This window comes from Heterocephalus glaber, unplaced genomic scaffold (assembly GCF_053883595.1).
Source record: "Heterocephalus glaber isolate CG9 unplaced genomic scaffold, H.glaber_assembly_v1.0 deba00001497, whole genome shotgun sequence".
Classification (NCBI taxonomy): Eukaryota; Metazoa; Chordata; class Mammalia; order Rodentia; family Bathyergidae; genus Heterocephalus; species Heterocephalus glaber.
The window spans coordinates 36,613,783-36,621,845 of NW_028258320.1; the positions used below are offsets into that span (position 1 = coordinate 36,613,783).

Here is an 8,063-nt window from a genome sequence, read left to right on the forward strand (position 1 = left end):
ATACTTTTAAGACTTCAGCTTCAAGAAACAATCAAAATTTCCCAAGATTACAATGACTTTTCAACCCCCAAGCCTGTGTTTTCTGCCATGCTTTTCACTATTAGATTCCTAAGAGCCTTAAAGATATGATAAGTCTGTAATTTGTGCCAGGGTTTTTCTTCTGACTGTATCAACTCACAAATTCCATAGACTTCCACTCTTAAAGGAATAGCACTCCTAATTGGGTACCATATCTCCAAACTCCAAACCTATGCAAATAAATGGTTTATATTTTAACCTAGCCCACTCATGGACAACCTGACAGATGCTTCTCTGATTCTGGTTAATAAATCTGCCTATGCTTCTCACTGATGCATCTTGAAATGCTTTTCTGTGATGACAGTAACCAAACTTACTCCCTGGTGGGTAGGGGAGAGTTAAGGTCCCTAGCTCTTTTTTAGAGGGACCTCCTCAGAGTCCATCCAGTGGCAAAACTATGGGTGGCTATATTCTTGCATATTCTCTGGGTGACATTATTTGTACAGTTCTCTCTCTCTCTTTCATATATATATATATATATCATATTAAATATATATCATATTACGTTTGTAATGATAACCCATTTTATTTAAATATTTAATTTTCTATTTTTCCTGGCTATATTATCAAATGTGACCATTCAACAGTCATGACTGACAAAGGATTGAGAAGTTATTTCATATTATCTGTTAAAAAATATTGTTTTTTCCAGCATATTAAATCTCTCCCTATTGTCCTCAAGAGCTAGAATTTTATAACATACTATTCTTTTGGTCCTAAAATATATTTTGCTCAAAAATGCTTTGCACAGAGTTGAGATTATCAATAAAAATTCATGCTGCTTTCTTGGAAATGTTGTAAGCCAGGTTCTAGAAACCTGGCTCTAAGGCGGTCAGTGTAAAAACATCATGTCCCATTACCATGAGGCGCTGAATCAACCCTCTGTTTCACATTGCTACACTGAAATATTTTTCTGGGCTAAGAATCCATTGCAGTATGTACGAAATGGAATTAACAGTCCATGGTGAAATTTGCAGTAGTTACTGGCATGATGAATTATAGACATGCAGTTAGAGTGGATTTAGCATTATAATTTAGTAAAGTGTCTGAAAAGGGAACATTTAGGGTTTTTTGTTTTACAACAATCTTTTTATTAGAAAAGTAATATTTGTTATCTTAGTTACTTTTCTCAGTGCTGAATAAAATACCTGACACCCAAAATTAAAGGAGGAAAGGTTTATTAAGATCATAGTTTTTAGAGGTTTCGGTCCATAGTTGGTTGGCTCCAAAGCAGTGTGGCATGGCAGACAGGCATTGCAGAGAAGAAACAGTTCATAGTGGGCAGAATGTAGCAAAGCAAGGAAGAGACCTTAGCAACTTTTTTCTGCCCCTTTTATAGTCTATATAGACTACTGGGATTAGTGTGGTACCAAACCAGTGGACTGATTTAGTAATCACCCATCCTTAATCCTAGCACTCTTAACCCAAGCACTGCACCACGAATCTGTCACACACTCTAGATTCAGCCACTTTTGAAAAAGTACCACCCGTGACTGCATGAGGCTTTTTGGGGAACATCTAGACATAAACCATAACACTTGTACATTGGTAAAAATAGAAAATGCAAAAATATAAGGAAGAGAATGAAAATTATTGATAATCCCACCACCAAAAAATAAGACACTTCACAGAAGAAGTTCAAATGGCCAATAAGCAGAGCTCAACATTGCTGTCCATTAGAGAAATTCAAGTTAAAACAACGCAGATTCCATATTACTCCATAAAGAATGGCCATCATCAAAAAATCAAATAATAAATGTTGGAGAGTCTATTGGGGAAAAGGAAGCATTCTACACTGTTTGTAGAAATTTAAACTAGTACACCTACTATGGAAATCAGTGTTGAGATTCCTCAGAAAACTAAAACTAGAAATTTCATTTGACCCAGCTACTCCCTTCTAGGTATCTTCCAAAAGACTTAAAGACATCATATTACAGTGACACATGCATAGTCATGTTTATAGTAGCACAATTTATAATGGCTAAATCTTGGGAGTGGCTCATACATCCATTAACAGATGACTGGGTAAAGAAAATGTGGTATTCACACACCATTGAGTATTACTGTGCCTTAAAGAGTGATAGTCTTGAGTCATTCGTAGAAAATGGATGCACCTTGAGGTCATTATGTTAAGTGAAATAAATCAGTCACACAAGCTTAAATATTGCTTTTTTTCTTTTTCTTTTGAGAACCCCAGAGTAAAAATAAAGAGCAAAATAAAAGATAGATAATAGGAAGTAGGAAGAGATCATTCTCAAAGGGCAAGGAGATCAAGAGATGGAGGGAGATAAAAAGGAGGGAAGGGATAAGGGATTTTTAAAAAGAAATTGATGTAATAGCTAAATCCTGGAAGCAGCCCTATATCCATCAACAGATGATTGGATAAACAAAATGTGGTATCTCTATATAATGAAATACTACTCAGCTATAAAGAATAACAAATTTGAGACATTTATAGAAAAATGGATGCATCTGGAAAAAAAATAATGTTGAACAAAATAAATCAGACCAAAAAGTTTAAATATCCTATGGTGTCTCTTATTTGAGTGAGGCAAAATACAAAGAAAATGATATAGGATGGATAGAAATGGACAAGGGGATGGATCTCTTGGAAAACAGAAGTGATCCAAGGGAAGAAGGAGGCAGGTGAGGAAGAGGAGAAGGGGAAATAAGAAGAATAAAGATATGCCATGTACAGGAACTACCCCAATTAATGTAAACACTATACACCGTAACATGAGCTAAGACAAATAATATCAACAAGTATGAAAAAGGGTGTAGAGGAACTGGTGGGGAAGGGGTCAGGGGATAATGGAATTTTTTTAAAAAGCTGTAGTATATACATGTAACCACTCCCAAGATGATTTTAAATTGCATGAATTGCAAACAAGTACCAATAAAAGATAAATAAACTTTAAAAAAGGAATTGGGAAGTGTTATGTACATGTTACAACTCCACACAAGGAATGTAAACATGAACTGCAAACATGTCCAAAAAAGGGAGGGGGGTCAAGGGATGGGTTGAGGGGGAGGAAAGGAAGGGGATGAAAAAGGAATTAAGATGTGTTATGTAAATGTACCAACTTTCCGGAAGGAATGTAAATATTATGTACTATACATGCATACTAATAAAGTAAAATAAAAATTTAAAAATCATCAATAATTTAGATTATTTTCTTTGAAATTTTTTGCCATTATAAAATGACTGATATTTGGTTATTTTGACATATAAATATTAATTTCATTTGGTTCACTCTAATATATGTAAATAAGTCAAGTATATATTACCTCATGTACTAAAGAGCATTCTAAACATTATTTTACAGCTTTGTTTTTTCATTTAACATTATAATATAAATAGTTGCTCATATATAAAAACTCTAAAAACTATATGAATCTATTTCATTCCAATATAACAATGTATCAAAATTAACCTAATTATTTTTCTACTACTACACATCAGTTGTTTCAAATTTGTCACCATTGTAAATGATTCTATGAAAAGCATCTCTATGCACAATCATTTGTGAGAACTTCAGATTATTCTGTTTTAGAGATGAGAGTCTTGGCTACAGATTATAAACATTTTAAATTATATTAATACATATTACCAGGAATTTGACTTCAAGAGATACATGGGTTGTATGAATGTGAGAGCTATGCTTGTTTTTGCTTGTCCCTTTCCAGTGGCCAAACTATTTTCTGTCACATTAGAAGCACTCAATAGAACATTTGTTCAATGGAGTAATATATGGCACCAGTCAGTGAAAATAAAGGAAGTGTCCAAAAACAGACAACATGACATGTGTGTCTCTCTTGGGTTCCTAGTGGAAATTCTACTCACACCATTGATATGGTTATTCTGAGGCAATCACAAGTAGTATTTTTTTCTGCTAGGTATTGTTGTCTTACTTTTTTCGCTTCTGTCATGTATTAGAGATATTTTTTAGTAGTTGGTTTTTAGGGGTTAGTGCAAGGGATAGAATCCAGGACCTTCCTACTAAGCTACACTCCCACTCCTTTTTTCTTTTTTGAGACAGGGTGTTGGTAAATTGCCAGGTTGCCCAGATTAGGCTTGAATTTACAATCCTCTTGCTTCAGCCCCTCAGAGTGCTAAGATTACAGGCATGTGCCACCTCACCTGGCCTAGTAGTTGAAAATTTGAACTCTAAATTTAGGTGAATTGTAGCTTTAAACTCAGTGTCCTCCATTTACTAGCAGTGCAACCTCAAGAGTCACATAACTTCCTTGGACCTTAATTTTCTCCTTTCTGGAGTGGGAAGCCTAAGATTAACTTCACAGAGCTATTATGAGGATTACATGAGATCCTTTGTATACAGATACATTATGGTGCTGAGCACATAGTAATTGTTCAATAAATATTTTTGATTCATTATTTTACAAATTGAGAAATTCTGAAAATATTTTTTCCTCAAAAGAGGATGCATGAGGAAAAGTGTTGATGAGTTGATGTGAATATTGTTTTAAATGAATCAAGATGTACAAATGAGAAAACAAAACTGCTAAATTTTATAAGATTTCATAAATAATTCCTCATTGGTTGTTTTTATTACTATAGGTCTATTTTTCTCTAATAATTGGCAGAAAAATCACAAGAAAAGGGGTCCTTTCTCATGGATCATGGAAAGGGACAGCTGGAGAGACTGGTGCTATGCCCTATAGGTATTCTTCTCAGGGGATAAAAGAGAGAAAAAAGTTGGCCAGTGCTTGAAAATCCATAGTGATGAGACAGGAGAGAACCTAGTGAGAAGGGACAGGCTAATAAAGAGCTTTGAAAGTTGGAGTGTTACAGATCTGGGCAAGCTAACAGCATTGTATTGCAAGGTCAGGGTCCACTGGGGGTATGGATGCTATTTAGTGAGTGAGGACCAAGCAGGTGCCACTATCAAGGGCAGGCCGTGTTATACTCTAGATTCACTGCCATCAGGTTGGCAGTGTCAGGAGAGGGTTGACTAATGGGTCTAAGGTGTAGATATAATATATATTATATAAAAGAGAACTCTTATTAGTTACTTTGCATGTATTAAGTTTAACTTTAAAGCTTAGATTCAGAGCATATTTTGCCTTTCCATGTATATATATTTGTAGCCCCAGATATATAGGGTGTGTTATAAACTAAGACAATAGTTATTCATTTATCCAATCATAAACTGATCATTGGAAATATTTTACAAGTTAATAAGTAGTCAGTTTTTAAAAATAAGCATACCAATGAAAAATACAACAAATTATCTTGCAAAATATAAAATCTTTGGGTTTTTAAAATCTGGTTTTTGTAAGCATAACAAAGAGTGATTGTACATATTTCCACCATCATGACATGCATGACTGTCCCATCAGGTGGCTTGTACCATTGGTGGTACAAATGGATCTAATCATTTTTATTGGTCCTTTTTAGTAATGAAATTAATAAAAAGCCACCCAATTGAATTGTCATGAGTGTACAACCACTGGTTGAAGCCACCTGTCAGTGAGACATATGTTTGTTTGTGGGGTTTTTTGGTACTGGGAATTGAACTCAGGACCTTGCTCTTGCAAGGCAGGCAGCAGCACCACTGAGCTAAATCCCCAGCCCAGTGAGGCATATGAATTATGGCCCATTGTGAAAGAGTTAATAGCTTAAAACAATCTTATTGCTTTAGATGTAGAAAACTTAACCTTTAAATCATAGTCAATTTAAATATGTATGTTAAATTCTCTCTCTCTCTCTCTCTCTCTCTCTATATATATATATATATATATTTTTTTTTAATAACACTTGTTTTGGTGGGGCACAATAAGACTCTGGGGAAAAATCAGAGAAGCTACCATCAGTGGAGAAAATTTAAGCAAATTAGTTCAGGCCGCTGCTTTGCAGCCACAGAGGGAGTTTTGTCCCATAATTCCTCAGTCCCAAAGGCTCCCCACTCAGAGGAAATTTTTAAAATATTACTTTGATGTGATATTAAATATTAGAAATTTCACTCAATCAATTTCCAGAAGTGATCTTAAACTTTTATATATATTAATAACTTATGAGACTTCAACATGGCTGAATAGAGGAGGAGCCACATTGGAGCTACTCAGAAAAAATCAACCAAAAACATAGGTAATTGAAAGAAAGGGAAGGACATACATCTTGATGCCAAAATCAACTTACCTTCTGCCACCTCATCTGAAAAACTGCAAAAAAACATAAAGGACCTAGGAGGGCGAGTTGAAGAATTTCTCAGCAAAGATATCAGTTATCTTATTTCAAATAAAAAGAAAGCAAAATTTGCACAAACACTGAGTCGAATTTCTCCTGTCCCAAGTCCAGAATCCACATATACTGCAGAAACCACTTCGCCTCATCCCAGTCATGATGGAAGTTCATTTAAGACACCTGACACAATGTGTTTAAGCTAAGGAAAAATTATTAGTTGAAAAAGTTATCAAGGATCATGATCTTATTCCTTCAAATAGTATATTATCAAATGCCCTATCATGGGGAGTAAATATTATTCATATTGATGATATTAGATGCTACATTGATCAAAAGAAAAAAGAGCTGTACTTAATCAAGAAATCAAGTACTTCTGTAAGAGATGGGGGGAAAAAGTTGGTATTGGAACACGAAAAACAAGAACAGGAAGACTCAAAAAGCCTTTTGTAAAAGTAGAAGATATGAGCCAATTTTATAGGCCATTTTATCTTCAGCTGACCAATATGCCTTTTATAAACTATTCTGTTCAGAAGCCCTGCAGTTCATTTGATGTAGATAAGCCAGCTAGCATCCAAAAGCAAGCTCAGGTTAAACTAAGAATCCAAACAGATGGCAATAAATGTGGTGGAACCCCAGTTCACCTCCAGTTGAAAGAGAAGAAAAAAAAAGGATATTGTGAATGTTGTTTACAGAAATATGAAAATCTTGAAACTCACCTACTTAGTGAGCAACACAGAAACTTTGCAGAAAGTGACCAGTACCAAGTCGTTGATAATATTGTGTCTAAATTAGTTTTTGATTTTGTGGAAAATGAAAAAGACTCACCTAAAAAGAAAAGAATAAAATGCAGTGTTGGATCCCCTTCTCTTACTTCTTCAAATGTCTGCAAAAAGACTGAACCAAAAGAAAGGCTAGACTTGCAACATATTTCTCAGAAAGACTTCAGGGAAGATAATGTACAGATGATTAAGCAGACTTTCTTTGAAGAAACCCAGGAACCCAAAGAAAAGTTCATGTTTATTTCAGAACCCATCCCTTTCCCTTCAAATGAATTGAAAGCACTTAATGAGAAAATGATTAATGACTGTTCCATGTTAAATGCAGCTGAAAATGACACAAAACAGAGTTTTACACAGCTACCTCCATGTAAAAACAAACAGGATTGCATTTTTGACATATCTGAACATGAATTAATTGTAAATGAAAATTCTAGTAGTCTACAGACATCTGTACAAGTTTCTCCTTTCAAGATGAATAATAATGTATCCTATCCAAAACAAAAGTCAGATACTATTCATTCAATTCTGTAAAAAAATTACAAACATCACCTTTATTAATATTTAAATATAGTTCTGTAAACAACATCAGCAAAAAATCCTAATTATAAAAATTGTGAGAACATGAACCTTATTTCTGAGTATATTTTTTTAAGCATTAAAAGCCAGTAAATGTAGAAGTTGAAGAAGAGAAAAATGCTGACAACAGATTGTTTGAATTGTCCTCTTCCCAAATATCCAAAACATTGCATATACCACTGTTTTCAGTGTAGCTTGTAAAACCCAAAAATTCTGACTTCTCTTCACTAGTCTGAAATAAATCCAGTAGGGATTGTACTGGTGAACTGCAAATTCTGTTTTCTTCTTGTGTAATAAGAAATTCAGTTATTTTCTTATCTGATTCAGCATTTGGTTCCAGATTTTCTTTTTTATTTCATCCTAATAATATCCTCACTTTGCGATGGATCTTACTGGAAGGTAAATTATCCATGTTTTTGATGTCA

General features: G+C 34.3%; 1 pseudogene; it reads left to right on the forward strand.

Moving 5' to 3' along the window:
* The first annotated feature begins 6,233 nt into the window (after positions 1-6,233).
* LOC101700832 (protein DBF4 homolog A pseudogene) lies at positions 6,234-7,593 on the forward strand (annotated as a pseudogene).
* Positions 7,594-8,063: the final 470 nt, after the last annotated feature.